Raw genomic sequence first — 17,141 nt, 5'->3', positions numbered from 1 at the left:
TAAATGGGAAGTATTTAATGAAAATATCAATGTTGAAATATATAGGGAGGGTAATTGTTAGAGGAGAGTGCTTTAAAAGGCCCAAGGTGATGAGAACCTAAGTTCAGGTAGAGAGGTTAGTCTCAAGGGAAGGTATGCACGGGTATAAAGACAGGTGAGGTGGGGGGCTGGCAGGGAAGTATGGGCATTCCTGCCTGCAGCTTCTAAGTAGCAGGCAAGATCATCTGCAGTTGGGGTGAGGTAGAAGTATGAAGAAATGGAGCAGAAGGTTTCATGGAAATGCAAGAAAAGGGTTATAAAAATGCTGTGGAGACTGAAGGAACACAGCTGATGAGGGAAGTGGGAGTTCTGGGGCTGTGCTGATGACCCAGATGTTGTGGGAGTGAATTTGGAGCACACCCCTCCCAAGAGGTGGATGAGATTTTCCAGCAGTGCCCCCAGCCCTGAGCACAAAGAAGGGAGACAACTGAGAGTGGAAGAGCTTTGCCTGAAATTCCTGATGGAAAGACAATTTGAAAATACTGCAGGGGAAGCACAAAGTTCAAGAGTAAGTCAGGTTTCTGCGAGTAGGGGCAGTGCCACAGTTGTGATATTTTTGAAAATAATATACTCATGTATTTTTACTCTAAGTAACTCCCATAGTCCTCCGGACTCACATACTGGATAGGTTATCAGTGGGGCATGAATACTGGCCATCTCGGAAATATTGAGGGGGATATTTGATTATCACTGATTATGAAGTGCTGCTGGCATTTAGTGGGTGAAGGTCAGGGATGTTAGATGTCCAACAGTGCTTGGGACCATCCCATCCAAGCAAGAATTTTCCTACCATGTAAAGCAGTGCTGCTCCCATTGAGGATCGCTGGCAGAAAATGTGGTAGCCAGCCTCCAGCCAAGTCCCCATTGATCCTGGTCACCTGGTATTCACACTCTTGTCTTGTCCCTCCCACATTGTGCTAAGATCGGTCTACATGATGGATAGAATATAGCAGAAGTGAGTCATTCTGGAGATTAGGTTATAAAAGATTGCAGCTCCCATCTTGGTCACGCTGTCTCTTAGATCATTCACTCTGGGGGAAGCCCTGTGGTCAGCAGCTCTATAGAAAGGGCCTCGAGTGAACAACTGAAGCCTCCTTCCAGCATCCATGTGACTGAGCTTAGAATCGAATCTTTTAGTTGCACTCAAGTCTTCAGAGCCTCCAGTCCTGAAGAACTGGAGCATAACCCACCCAACTAAGCCACTTCATGATTCCTGACCCTCAGAAACTATGTGAAATTCTTAACAGCTGTTGTTTTAAGTTGCTAAGTCTGGGGAGTAATTTAGTTCAGGGCAAGGCTAGACTTGATCGCCAGACACAGTAGACTCAGTCCATTGAGTTTTAACATGAGTCATGGGAGTGCTAACTCAGGATATGAGGTAAAGGAAGTTTGGTCCTACTTAAAGAGAAAGGGGAAGCAGCAGTTCCTTGGGGAAGAGGTGAGAACATAAGGGGAAGAAAAGGAAGCATTCAAGTACTTGGGTGCCAGCGTCTCTTTGAGGGCCACTCAGCAGTTGAATACACTGAATATGAATGCCTGGCCAAGGAGCCAAGTAGTCAGTTTTAAACTGAGAGGTATTAAAAATCTCTTTAACTGACAAGTTTATACCCCATCCTACCTGCTCACAAAATAGAGAGCTAAAGGAAATAGTTTGTAAAGAAATTTGTTAAACCTTTATTTTTTTAATATATTTTCCAGTTTGTAATGGATTACATTTTTGCCCCCGCTGAAGCATCAATGCAGTAATTACAGCAATTACCTGATTTTTTTCCCCGAAAGTAAAAAGAAAACATTAAATGCAAATATCCAATTCATTTGCTGTTAGACAAAATCCCCAGGGCATTCAGTCACCCCCCCCCAAAGCATAGTATCTAAATGGCAAAATGAGCGATATCAGATAATCTAGACTTCAAATAACTCGACCATTGACTATTATGAGAAAAAAATTGCTTCTTAATAAAGTGTGACAAAAATCTCAGAAATTAATGAGAGTGATAAGGTGGTTGGAGTTGAGGCTCTAAGTACCTACAAAATTTGTCTTCCTCTCCACAGTAGAGTGCAAAAAGAAAGGAAGAAGAAGAAAACCAGAGAGGAAGATAAACATCCCATTTCTTAGCATTTATCCTCATTTTTATTTTTCCCCTACTTCTCCATTTATCTATTCTGTTCTCCCACTTTATTTTGAAGCCAGGAAATAACTTTCCTCAAACTGAAATCTACACACTGTCAAGATTTTCAAGTTTTACTTGGTGTTAAATCTTTAGAGAAGAGGGCAGGTATTGCATGGGTCAGTGAAAAACCAAAGAAAAATAAATTTGTGGATGTGTAGGGACTTAAGGAGGTTCCCCAAAGATGAATATTTCATCTTCCTACTGGATTTCAGATGACAGGAGAGCATACAGGCCAGACCCACACTAGCTGAGGCTTATCAACAGTTCTTAATGAAAAGGAACTGAAGGGTAACAGCCAAAATTTTGATACAAAGCCTCATTACCTTTAGCCCCTTGCTGCTCAGAGTGTGATGCAGCCACAGCAGCATTACCTGGGAGCTTGTTGGAAATGCAGCATCTCGAGCTCTGGCTCAGGTGTGCTGAACCAGAGTCTGCAAATGCATGAGTCGTATGCACACTACAGCTTAGGAAGCATTGTTTTGGAGTTCATTAAACAGAAGCATGTAAGATAAAGCACATGTAGTTCTCAACACTTTTGAGTGTTCATAAGAGTTTTAGTGAAAGAACCCTTTTATCCAGGTGAACTTGAACCATAACTGTCAAGATTTTGATATTAAGATGAGCAAAAACAGATAAGCAGTACCTCTGGAAATTTATGTTTTAATGAATACCTGTATCTGGAGGATGCTTCACACTACAGAACTACCTATTAAATACTGTAGTAAGAGAGAAACGACAACCCACTCCAGTATTCTTACCTGGGAAATCCCATGGACCGAGAAGCCTGGTGGACTATAGTCCATGAGGATGGGAAAGAGTCGGACACGGCTTAGCAACTAAACAGCAAGAATTTGAGTATTTGCATATTGAGCATTATCCCCAAATCACTTGTTGAACATGTACCATGGGCAAGGCTCTAGTCTTAGAACGCTATTTACTGAAGTACGTAATCTTTTTTCTCAACTTAAACTACAACTCATTAAAGTCAAGATCTACATATAATTGAAGAGGTTTTAAATTAAGAAAAAAGTTTTAAATTTACTCTCTTGCTTTTAACACAATCAGTTCAGTTCAGTTCAGTCGCTCAGTCGTGTCCGACTCTTTGCAACCCAATGAACCACAGCACGCCAGGCCTCCCTGTCCATCACCAACTCCCAGAGTTGACTCAATTTCATGTCCATCAAGTTGGTGATGCCATCCAGCCATCTCATTCCCTATCGTCCCCGTCTCCTCCCACCCCGAATCCTTCCCAGCATCAGAGTCTTTTCCAGTGAGTCAGCTCTTCGCATGAGGTGGCCAAAGTATTGGAGTTTCAGCTTTAGCATCAGTCCTTCCAGTGAACACCCAGGGTTGATCTCCTTTATAGGAAGATAAATTTTCTGTAGGAAAAATATTAAAAACTATAAAATATACATTTGAAATATACTTTATGCTTAATTTACATGAACAGTCTGGGACCAGGAAAAGATGAATGCACAAGACAAGGAAAAAAGTAGGGAAGCTCAGAAAAGCAGATTAAGAATAAGATGGTGAGAGATGAAGAGACAGAGAGGCAGTGTACAGTGAGGCAGACATGCATGCAATAGTATGTGAGGCATTAGGCACATTGGAGCTGCTTCTGTGAACCTGATATACATTTGAGTTCAGAGTAAAAGATCATTTTCTGTTACTTCTTTTTGTAAAATTATGTACTACTTAACCAACCATGACTGATCATATCAAATACTGTCAGCCCTAAAATTGAGGGTCTGCAGCAGCCCTTTTGGGCTTAGAGGGACTCAAGTATCATCTCCAACTGTAAGAGGAGGATTAATTAATTATCAACAAAGATAATTTGTAGAGTTCTATTTATTGTGCTCTGAAAGACCACTGTAAGGACCTTGCCACCTATTAGTCATCAAAGAAATGATATAATTAGACTGTGTCTGCACACTATGATAGCAGGCTAGTAATCACCTATTCTTTTCTAAAAGATATCCAAGAATAGAGATGACATTTCAGTAAATTCATGTAAAATTGATAACTAAGGTATTCATCAGAAATATAAAATGTGGGAATTCCCTGGTGGTCCAGTGGTTAAGACTTGCTTTCACAGATTTTTTCACTGCTTCTCCCTGGTTAGAGAAAAGAATCCCAGAAGCTATGCAGCCAAAAATAAGTGTGTATATATATGTGTGTGTGTGTGTCTATTTTATTTAAAAAATGAAATCTAAAATTTATTTTAATAGAGGACCATAACAAACTGAGTGAAGAATATTAGGACTCATTGATTTTATTATCCCATGAACATTAAAAAACTTCTTCACTTTTAAGGTAGAAGTTCTTACAGGCTCGAATCTTCTCAAGGTTTTCATTGCTCTAGGATGAACTGGCACATAGAAGATGGGTGTATAAACCACAGGAAGCAACTGTTGCTGCTAAGTCTCTTCAGTCGTGTCCGACTCTGTGTGACCCCATAGATGGCAGCCCACCAGGCTCCCCCCCGTCCCTGGGATTCTCCAGGCAAGAACACTGGAGTGGGTTGCCATTTCCTTCTCCATGTGTGAAAGTGAAAAGTGAAAGTGAAGGTGCTCAGTAGTGTCTGACCCTCAGCGACCCCATGGACTGCAGCCTTCCAGGCTCCTCCATCCATGGGATTTTCCAGGCAAGAGTACTGGAGTGGGGTGCCATTAGCAAGGAAGCGAAGAGACTGGCAAATTCATATAGAGAGAGCAAATTGAGATTTCCTGTGCAAGTTATTCTAGAAATGCAAAGTATCTTACTTATGATAAGCCGAGAATTGAAATATTGGTTGTCATGTTCACTACCACACAGACAACACAGAGTGAAAGACTTTCGTGTTTCAAATAAAACAAGCAGAGGAGGGAACAGGATTCATCTTGCTGAAGCTCTATAAGGCAAAGTCATTTGGTTGATTGTGAATGGAAATAAATATTCTGTAGAAAGCAGAAAACATAGCTTTCAGAAGATAAGCTGCTTTTAAAAGATGAATCTGTGATCCCACAGTGACATAAAAGCTGAAGTGTTATTTACTAGTCCTTATTACATTTTAACTGTCACTGAAACTACAGTAACAGAAAAATTATACTTTTATATGTAATGTGACTATGAATTATCCATTCATTACAAGCATTTTACCCCTTATCTTTTTAGATACAATTATACCCTTGCTTTCTAGCAGTTTAGAAAACAGGATGTTGGTCAATAAAAATGCCAGTTAAGTGAGTACATATTCATTTTCTCTGAGTTACTCTCTCTTATTTTGTTCTTTGTTCTTTCCTCCCAAACTGGGCAAAAGATATATGTCCTAGAGTTCTAACTTTTCTTTCCAAAAACTAGCAGGAACAATAAATAACTCTTTAAAATTTCTGCTGTTTTTTAGTCTCTGACATTGTCATGTAGTAAACAGTTTTGTATACTAGACCACCAGATGTACTGAATCTAGATAGATTCCTAAAATACTAGATAACAGCATTTGGCTGTGACTACGCTTTAAAACATATTGTTTATATATGCATATTTTATCCATGTGTGCTTTATATGTATATCATTTCTACTAGATTGTCATTTCCAGGAGGATGGAGACTTTGTATTCTTCTTTCTGTATTCCTGGAACATAGAATAGCATAGTTTCTAGTATAAAGTAAGTATGTGATATATTTGTTTACTCATTGACTCATTTTTATTGAGCACCTACTATGTTTCTACTGTTTCTAAATGCCGGGGATATAGAAATAAAGAAGAAAGAGGAAATGTTTCTGTTCTTATTGTATTATATTCTACTGGAGTGTGTGGCCATTCCCTTCTCCAGGGAATCTTCCCAACCCAGGGATTGAACCCGGGTCTCCCGCATGGTGGGCAGTTTGTTTACCATCTGAGCCACCAGGGAAGCCCATGTTATATTCTAGTAGGTAACAATCAACAAAGAAATAAAACACATTGTGTATATTTTGAGAGAAAAAAAAATTAGGCTGCATAATGGATGGAAGGTGATGCGTATGAGTCCCTACCAGATAACGGATGGTTATAGTAGAAGCTGTGCTGTGCCACTCAGACCTCCCTTCAGGAAGGGATACTCATTCCCCAGCTGCCACAAAAGCTGGCTGCTGAGTCATAGCTGAGTCCTCTCTAGGACCTGCTCTTGATAGGAGGAAGCTGCCTTGCCCAAGGTTACCCTCCTCTCTGGGGTTAGCCTACATCTGATAATCACCTCGTGCAGTGAAACTGATCTCTCTTGCCTCAACTGGAACAGTTCTGAGGCTCCAGCTCCAGAGCTCCCTGTAGGATCAGCTGAGGCCTTTGTTGTAACTGTATCAACAATTGAGCATCTTCTACTTTTCAATGCTGCTTCCTTCATTCTCAACCATCACAAGTGTGAGTCCTGAATATACCCCTCAATAAATCTCCTCATACAAATCTCAGAGTCATAGTGAGCAAGGAGATAATGACATTTAGATTTTATTCTAAGTACAGTTGTCAAATGGGGCTTCCCGAGTTGTGTTAGTGGTAAAAAAAAACCCACCTGCCAATGAAGGAGACATAAGAAATGTGGGTTTAATCTCTGCATTGGGAAGATCCCCTGGAGGAAGGCATGGCAATCCACTCCAATATTCTTGCCCAGAGAATCCCATGGACAGAGGCTACAGTCCATAAGGCTGCAAAGAGCTGGACATGACTGAAGCGACTTAGCACGCATGTGATTCTGAGTTGAGAGAAGTGGAGCTGAGGTTTTGAATCTGGGAGTTGTTAGAGTAGTTAAAGCTATAAGTTCAGTTCAGTCGCTCAGTCGTGTCCGACTCTTTGCGACCCCATGGACCTCAGCACGCCAGGCCTCCCTGTCCTTCACCAACTCCCGGAGTTTACTCAAACTCTTGTCCACTGATGAGTTGGTGATGCCATCCAACCATCTCATCCTCTGTCGTCCCCTTCTTCTCCCACCTTCAATCTTTCCCAGCATCAGGGTCTTTTCAAATGAGTCAGCTCTTTGCATCAGGTGGCCAAAGTATAGTTAAAGCTATAGGACTAAATAAAAATCACCTGGGGAGAAAACGGAACTAGAGAATAAAAGAGGGCCTAGAGTGAATTTTGCTGCTGCTGCTGCTAAGTCATTTCAGTCGTGTCCGACTCTGTGTGACCCCACAGACGGAAGCCCACCAGGCTGCCCCATCCCTGAGATTCTCCAGGCAAGAACACTGGAGTGGGTTGCCATTTCCTTCTCCAATGTGTGAAAGTGAAAAGTGAAAGTGAAGTCGCTCAGTCATGTCCGACCCTTAGTGACCCCACGGACTGCAGCCTACCAGGCTCCTCCATCCCTGGGATTTTCTAGGCAAGAGTACTGGGGTGGCTTGCCATTGCCTTCTCCGAGAGTGAATTTTGGAGACCTAATATTTAAAGATCAGGAGGGATGGATAGAAACAGCAAAGAAAATTGAGAAGAAGTGGCTATTGTGATGGCAAAACAGTGGAATGGTGTCTTGGTAACCAAGAAAGAAAAATGCTTCAAGGAGGAGGGAATGATCAACTAACTGGGTCAAATGTTATCAACAGATCAAACTGATGAAAGCTGAACTGATGATTAGTTTTCGCAGCATTGATTGTAGTTTCAGTGGAATGGTGGGGACAAGAGTACAGTTTATTGAATGAATATAACATACTTATAAGTTCAGTTCAGTCTCTCAGTCGTGTCCGACTCTCTGTGACCCCATGAATCACAGCACACCAGGCCTCCCTATCCATCACCAACTCCCGGAGTTCACTCAAACTCATGTCCACAGAGTCGGTGATGCCATCCAGCCATCTCATTCTCTGTCGTCCCCTTCTCCTCCCACCCCCAACCTTTCCTAGCATCAGAGTCTTTTCCAGTGAGTCAACTCGTCGCATGAGGTGGCCAAAGTATTGTAGTTTCAGCTTTAGCATCAGTCCTTCCAATGAACACCCAGGATTGATCTCCTTTAGAATGGACTGGTTGGATCTCCTTGCAGTCCAAGGGACTCTCAAGAGTCTTCTCCAACACCACAGTTCAAAAGCATCGATTCTTTGGCGCTCAGCTTTCTTCACAGTCCAACTCTCACATCCATACATGACCACAGGAAAAACCATAGCCTTGACTAGACGGACCTTTGTTGGCAAAGTAATGTCTCAGCTTTTTAATATCCTATCAAGGTTGGTCATAACTTTCCTTCCAAGGAGTAAGCGCCTTTTAATTTCATGGCTGCAATCAGCATCTGCAGTGATTTTGGAGCCCCCAAAAATAAAGTCTGACACTGTTTCCACTGTTTTTCCATCTATTTCCCATGAAGTGATGGGACCAGATGCCATGATCTTTGTTTTCTGAATGTTGAGCTTCAAGCCAACCTTTTCACTCTCCTCTTTCACTTTCATCAAGAGGCTTTTGAGTTCCTCTTCACTTTCTGCCATAAGGGTAGTATCATCTGCATATCTGAGGTTATTGATATTTCTCCCAGCAATCTTGATTCCAGCTTGTGCTTCTTCCAGCCCAGCGTTTCTCATGATGTACTCTGCATAGAAGTTAAATAAGCAAGGTGACAATATACGGCCTTGACGTACTCCTTTTCCTATTTGGAACCAGTCTGTTGTTCCATGTCCAGTTCTGACTGTTGCTTCCTGACCTGCATACAAGTTAAGATTTGTTAAATGCCTGTTATATTAAAAGGATATATCTCTGCTTCTCCCTTATTTGAGAAGATAAGTGATCTGTGTTCTCAGTGCCTGGAACAATGCCTGGCACTTGTAATATGCTTAATGCATATTTTTGAATGATGAATTAATTATGTGCTGCCATTTTTGGTGAGTACACAGCATTACTGATCTTATGGTATAGAGGTGTAAGCACCAAGGAGATTATAATCTTTCTTCTTTATTCAACTACCTTTTCTTATGATCCTGCAAACCATGGGCTAAATTGGGATTAAAATTCAAACCTTCAAATAAGTTCTTCATTTTATCTACTACAACACCCTGGTGTATGAAACATGTGCTTTATGTAACTATAAAATCACCTTAAGTTCAAAGGTGAGAAGTTTTTTCTGAATGTTCAAATAGTTACTCACCTAATCTCTCAATGAGATCTCTTAATGCTTCTAAATAGATAAAAGTGTATGAAACGTTCTAATTAAAAGTTTAATTTTTAGCAACAAGGTTCTACTTAGGGCACAAAGAACTATGTTCAATACCGTATGATAAACCATAATGAAAAAACTATTTTTGAAATGTATGTATGTGTATAACAAGCACTTTGCTGTACAGCAGTAATTAACACAACATTGTGAATCAAATATACTTCAATAAAAATTAATTTAAAAAGAGTTTACTTTTTAATTCTCTGTTTTCATTGGTTACTAAGGAGTCTATATTGTGCTAAAAGTTTCATTTTACTCAGAAAAACAACTAGGAAATAGAGGAGTACAGGATTTAGGATTAATTCTTCTCATCCCAAACAAAACATTTCCTTGCTTGTTTCTTCTATGTTTAGGCTTTAATAAGTAATAAAACATAAACTTAATCATTTGAACAAACTTTAATGCTCTTTCACGTGCATGGTGATTTTTTTTGAAAAATGATTTTGGATGATGCAATTCAAACTGAGATAAATTTATATTGCACTAGTCACTTGTACTCAAAAGAGTCTAGTTTATTTTCAAATAATCTATGTATTTAACATCAAAAACCAGACAGTAAAAAATGCAGTATTGTGAAATTTTCTAATCTGTTTTGAATGTCAGATTTTGAATGTCGTACTCACAAAAATACTACTTGTAGCTAATATCACTAAACCAGCCTTGGCAGAAAATTGAAAAAGCAACTGTCAAGTGCAGAAAACTAGAGACCAGATTAATAAAATTTTATTCTGATAAGTATTACTAATCAATGCTGCTGATGCAGATGCTAACATCAAGAGTGTAACGTACTTGTCTTATTGGCTAATTTGTTATAAAATTTTTTCTGGAAGTGTCAGATGGTCTAAAAGAAAACAGAAAATGTCAGCTGTCTTCATGGAGACAATGACCAAGCGTGAGGTAAGCCTATTTATTTTGGGTCGACATAGGCCAAATTAAAGAGAAAGGAAGCCATTATGTAGATCATTCAGCCTTCAAAACATGCTATGGAACAAAACGGGGTTTTTAAAATGATTCAGTATACTTCAACAAAGTTTATCTTAAATAATAATAAAAGATTCATTTGCAAGCACTCGAAGTTAAAATTGAATTAGGCAAAGATGCAAATCTGGATGGAAGTTAGTTGGAAAGCAGTATATTCATTTTGCTTCAAAGATGCATCCTATGTATTATTATTCATTACAGTGGGAAACAGTACATAACTTTTAAAAGTTTACACACTTCTCTGCAACTTGCTTTTCTTGTTTTTTTTTGGGGGGGGTAAAATTAAAATAAAATTGTTGAATTAGTTTTAGTGTACAACATAATGATGATATATTTATGTATATTGTTAGATGATCACCAAAATAAGCCTGGTTATAGTTGTTGTTTGGTGGCTCAGTTGTGTCTGACTCTTCATGACCCCATGGACTGCAGCACGCCAGGCTTCCCTGTCCTTCACCATCTCCCAGAGCTTTCTCAAACTCAAGTCCATTGAGTCGGTGATGCCCCAACCATCTCATCCTCTGTTGTCCCCTTCTCTTCCTGCCTTCAATCTTTCCCAACATCAGGGTCTTTTCTAATGAGTTGGCTCTTTGCATCAGGTAGCCAAAGTATTGGAGTTTCTGCTTCAGCATCAGTCTTTCCAATGAATATTCAGGATTGATTTCCTTTAGGATTGACTGGTTGGATCTCCTTGCAGTCTAAGGGACTCTCAGGAGTCTTCTCCAGTTCAAAAGCATCAATTCTTTGGTGCTCAGCCCTCTTTATGGTTCAACTCTCACATCCATACATGACTACTGGAAAACCCATAGCTTTGACTAGACAGACCTTTGTTGGCAATGTAATGTAATGACAGATTTACAGTACATATTAAAATTTTTTTTTCTTGTGATGAGAGCTTTTAAGATCTACTCTTTTAGCAACTTTCATATATGTCATACAGTATTACTAACTATAGTGGCCATACGATTACATCCTCATGGTTTGTTTTATAAATGGAAGTTTGACCTTTTGACCTCTTTCACTCATTTTCCCACCCCCCCCCCCACTCAACTTGCTTTCTCAGACAGTAATACCTGGTAGAATTTCCAAATTAACTATATTTCTATTGAATTTGATATCTGTAATTCTGTCAATGACTGGAAAATGTTCCATGGCTGTGGATATAGTGTGACTTATTGAACCAATTCCTCCATTGAGGTGCATTTAATTTTTCACTACCAATTTTCTGCCTCTATAGACAATGCTGTAAGATGAGCATACTTGTGCATATATCATATGGCTGGGTATTTTCATCAGTGAAATTAATACCTAGAGTGGATGAAATGTTTATCTATAGTAACATATTAATACATAAGATGCTTTTCAACTGAGCTGTTCACAGTGTTTCCATAAGAAATACATGAGATTATTATTCTTTTATCTTTTTCCCACAACAATAGTATTATTGCTCTGTAATTTTCCAACATTGGAGTAGAAAGTAATACTTTATCAAGGCTTTAATTTGCATTCTCTCATCATTCTTCAGTTTATGCATTTAAAATAGACATTTATTGACTGTCTTTGAATATTTTTTTGCATTTCATTATTATATAAGATTCCCTAATATGACTAAAAATATTCATGGTTTGTCATCTGCTGAAATTTTCTTTAAATATATTATTTTCTCAGTCAATCTTACTTATGGCATCTTTGGCCATAAAAATCTTAAAATTTTATACATAAATATATGTCCGTATGCATAAATACACCTTGCGATTTTCCATCTTAGTTAAGAGTGCCTCCCATAGAAGGAAAAAATGATTTACCAGTTTTCTTTGTATATGTTTTTTGTTTTCCTTATTAACTTTATTTCTAATACGTTTATATTTTAGTTTTTAACTTTTAACAGTTTTATTGGGGTATAACCATACATACCATAAAATATCCCAGTGTAAATGTACAGCTTAATGCTCTCAATGAATTTATATCATTGTGCATCAATCACCACAAAATTCAATTTTAGAACATTTCCATCTTGCCAAAGTGGTTCCTTATGGCTATTTAGTCAAATCCTTCTCCTGTCTGAGTCCCTGGCAACCATCAATCTGATTTATGACTATAGATTTGCCTTTTCTGAAAATTTCCTATAAATGAAATCATATAATATGTGGTCTTTGGTTTATTTTCTTAGCTTAGTGTTTTTGAGGTTGTATTCATTTCCTGGGGTAATAACAAATTACCACAAAATGGGTAGCTTGAACCAACCGAAATTTATTGTCTCACAGTTCTGAGGGCCAGAGTCCAAATTCAAGGTGTTGGCAGAGCTGCATCCTGTACCCCACCCCCACCCCCCAGGGACTCTAGAGGAGAATCTATCTGGCCTCTTCCAACTTCTGGTGGCTGTCAGCATTCCTTGGCATTCTTGGCATATGGCCACATCAGCACAATCTCTGCCTCAGTATTTGCGTAGCCTTCTTCTGTGTGTGTCTTTGTCTTTTCCTCCTGTCTCTCAGATCTTCTTCTGCCCTTTTTATAAGAACAATTGTCATTGAGTTTAGAACCCACCTGAATAAATCAGGATGATCTCTTCATCTCAAGACTCTTAACTGTGTAAGAATGCTACATGTGTAAAGACACTTTTTGGCTACAGAAACAAAGACAGACCTAGTATCCAAATACATGTTCTTTTAAGGTGAATCAAGCCTTCTTCTGGAAATGGCTGATTTTAAGGCCAAGGCAGGGAAAGTAAGAGATAAATCGAGAACATCTTGCTGTGACAGAAGGCAAGGTCATGATCACAGAAAGATAGAGATCTACCAAAAGGATTTAGAAATAAGTTTGCAGATGGACCCACTGGCCAAAATATGGGGAAAAAATTGGATCATCAAAATAAATAATAATAGTAAAGTATTGTAACCCATTGAATAAAATAGGAATGCTTTAGCCCACAAACAAATAAATAAGAGAAAATTTTTTCTTATGGTAGAATGCCACCCAACAAATATAGAAGAAATTATGATATTAGAATTCTCCATTTAAACCAGCATAGCAATAAACAATTTAGGCAAAAGCATTACAAGGAAACAGGGAATGAAAGTTGGACAGGAGGCAGGATATTTACTAGTGTCAAAGTATCTTCCCATAAAAATACTTATTAATGACAAAGGGAAAAAGAGAACTCTATTGTGGAGACACCAGGGCAATACTACCTTACTCTAGTGAGTGAACTACCAGGCATGTTGCAAATCAACAAGTGCCAGTCAAGGGGATACAACATCACACATCATTCTGTGTGGTTCCTGCCCAATATATATAATCTTCATGTTACTGTGAAGACACATCAGACAAGCCCAAACTGGGGGAGTCTGCAAAATAACTGGCCTGTGACCTTCTGAAATGTTAAAGTCCTGAGAGTCAAGGAGGGGCTGAGGACCTGTTTCCCAGAGACTAGACAAAGCCAGTTGTAACACACGATCCTGGATGAAGCCTTTTCCTGAAAAGAACATTATTGGGAGAGATGGCAAAACTCGAATAGTATCTCTGCGTGACGGGTACATGAGAGTTCTTTGTACCATTCTTGTTTTGTTCTGTGAGCTTGACATGATTTCCAATGAAAAAGATAGCTTCCCCAGTGGTTCAGTGGTAAAGTCCAACCACAGTGCAGGAGACATGGGAAATACAGGTTCAATTCCTGGGTCACAAAGATCACCTGGAGGAAGGCATGGCAACCCATTCCACTATTCTTGCCTGGGAAATCCCATGGACAGAGGAGCCTGGAGGGCTACAGTCCATAAGGTTGCAAAGAGTTGGACATGACTGAATGACTGAACACACATACACAAATGAAAAAGAATAAAATTATGTTGTTAGAGTTCCTGAGATACTGCTATTGGAATAAATCCTATCTGATCACATGGATTATTATTTGACACTCTTTTTATCGGGTTTTGGTATTAAAATTCTCCTGGCTTCATCCAATGAATTGGGGTACCTCATATTTTTTTCTAAGATCTTACAATTACTTACATTATTTTGCTAGAATTTAGATATGAAGACATTTGATCCTGTTGCCTTTGTAAGTGCTAGATCTTAAATCACTTAAAAAAAAACACCTCTTGTATAGTGGTTTATTCAAGTTTCCTCTCTTTACTTGGATTGCTATACATATTTTTTCCTAGCAAATCATGTAGGTTTCAAATTTATTATAGAGTTGCACATAATGTTTTCTTTTATGTCTTTTGTTCTCTTTGGTATTTGTCTTTATGTACTCATTCTCATTCACAATCTCGTACATTTTTTGCTCTCCCTGTTTTCCTTAATCTCAGATAAAGGTGGTTTCTCCTTTTGCATGTTATTCAAATGAAGTGATTTTTGAGCTTTTCATTTTTATACTGTTTTTGCTTTCTATTTCTTTAATTTCATGTTTTCTCTTAATTCCCCCTTCATAGTTTTTTTTTTGTTCTTCTAATTTTTGTAAGTGACTATAAAGCCTCTATATTTTAACATCTTTATTCCTTAATAATAAAGAATATAAGGTTATAATTTTTTCCATGAATGTAGCTTTTACCAAATACCATAAACTTTAGTAGGAAATGTTATTTTCATTGATTTCTAGGTAATTTTAATTTTGCCATTGCTTTTTTGACAGTTTTTAACATTTCTTTAAGGGAATATATAGATATATACTTCTGAATTCCAATGTAGTTGAAGTTTCTGTATCTTTTATACTTATTTTTAAATTTATTGGATTATGATCAGAAAAATATAATGAGGACTTCTTTAAGGGAAAACACATAAGTAATTTTTAGAAGTCTTCCATGGAATATTAAAAAAGGAATTTTTTGAGGAACAAGTTCTCTCTGATTCTCTGTACAATTGGTTCTTACTATTGCTAGTAGTTATATCATATAAAGATACTTTGAAGACTGAATGTTTGCTCCTGGGAGAGATACACAATTAGATTCCTGTGAACCTCTGGTTACAACATTTTTGTCAACCGGTCAATACATAACCTTCCTCTACGTGTGTTTTTGTTTAAAGACACTTATTGAATGTATACTGGTGATTCATTAACATTGAATCCACAGTCAGTATCACAGTAACTCTTGCCTAGATGAAGTTCATCTACTTCCATGAGGCACATCACAGCCTTCTTGCATGTAGGAACCTAAACGGCACTTCGGTGCATGTGGGACCATTTTAAACAGTGAGGTCACCAACAAAAAGCCCACAAATGCCCAAATTCTGATACTAAATAGATTGAGGAAAGGACCTGTCTGTAATAAAGAACTGAAATGTAAGAAGGCAGTTTCACTTTATTTAACCTCTGATTTTTCACCACTCTGACTGTGTCTGTGAGTGAGAGAGAAGTTCTGAAAATTTTGATTTGGGGGTTATGAATACATTTTGGCAAGGCAAATTCACAAATACCTAATCTACAAATAATGAGGATGACTGTATCACAAGTCTTGTGATTGTATTATTTTATTTCTGGTCTTCCCATGTGGCACAGTGATAAAGAATCCATTTGGCAATGCAGACGATGCAAGAGACGTGGGTTTGATCCCTGGGTCAGGAAGATCCCCTGGAATAGGAAATGGCGACGTGCTCCAGTATTTTTGCCTGGAAAATTCCATGGACAGAGGTGTCTGGTGAGCTGCAGTCCTTGGGGTGGCAAACAGTCACACAAGACTAAGCACATGCATATACCCCAAGTATCACAAGCTTGTGATTGTGTTAATTCCTCTATGTCTTTTTCTATCTGTCTACCTATATCTATTTGGCTATCAGGACTGGCCAAATCTAATATTCAAGTCCTTTACTATAATATTTTATTTAAATGTGTTTATAATAATTTAAAAAATTTGTTTAGCTTCTATATTGTTTCATATATAAAACAAGATTATTTAATTTTCTTTATAAGTTATGCTTTTTATTATTATGTAATAGCCCCCTTTTTTCTGTTTAGAGATTTTAAACTTAAATTACATGTTCCATGGTACTAATGACACCATGCCTGCTTTAAGACATTGCTCTCTTTTTACATTTCATTAATTGTTATTTGTCCTTCTCCAGCTCTCATATAAAATCAGATGGATAGTTCCCTAGTATTTCATGAAAAGAAGATTCCAACTTTTCCCCAACTTTTCCACTGTCACTCCCCACCCATGATATTCAGCTTGAAAAAGACTTCAATTGAAATTTCCTCCTTACTCTCCTCCCAGGAGATGACGACTTTGGAATACTTTTGCTTCCTTCTTTCTCATGCCCCTCCTCACCACAATTCTCTAGTTTTCCTGACGTGGTTTAGTTCTTTAAATTCCAGATTATTATTAAATTTTCCTTTTCAGTACACTTCTCTATTTCTAAGCTTTTTATTTATAATAGTTACACATACTCAGTCCATCTTGGTCAACCTATTTTTAATTAAATATCACAAGTTTGTTGCTCATTGTGGCTTTGTCTCCTCTTCAAGTCTGTTTTGTTTGTTGGTTTGTTTTTTAAAAGTCTTTTTCTAGTACTTTTACCAGATGAGTAATGAGATGTGTGACTTCTCTGAATCCTTATGTATCTGCAAACACTTTTCTTGTGCCCTAAGAGATGAAAAATATTTTTAAGTTGAAAATATATTCCATTGTCTTCTGGCTTCCTAGTGTTGCAAAAGAGAATTTCATGACAGCCTAATTTTTTCCTTTATAAACAACTTAGAAGTTTCTACACAGAAAGAATAAGATTTTTATCTTTGGAGTTCAAAATTTTTACCAGGATATGCCTAGTCATGTATATATATACACATTAAAAGAAAAAAAATATATAAATAGATATAGATAGAT

General features: G+C 38.0%; 1 long non-coding RNA gene across 1 annotated transcript in view; it reads left to right on the top strand.

Moving 5' to 3' along the window:
• The window catches only part of LOC148778832 (uncharacterized), a 34,201-nt gene that overhangs the window by 14,850 nt on the left and 2,210 nt on the right, over positions 1 to 17,141 (top strand). Inside the window, exons 2-3 of the long non-coding RNA XR_016038886.1 lie at positions 10,179 to 10,245; positions 15,821 to 15,959. This is a non-coding gene — a long non-coding RNA (uncharacterized LOC148778832). The remainder of the gene's footprint in view (positions 1 to 10,178; positions 10,246 to 15,820; positions 15,960 to 17,141) is intronic.

This window comes from Moschus berezovskii, chromosome 1 (genome assembly GCF_049115385.1).
Source record: "Moschus berezovskii isolate FMDL1 chromosome 1, NW_MosBer_1.0, whole genome shotgun sequence".
NCBI lineage: Eukaryota > Metazoa > Chordata > Mammalia > Artiodactyla > Moschidae > Moschus > Moschus berezovskii.
This window is presented reverse-complemented; position numbering and strand designations above follow the sequence as displayed.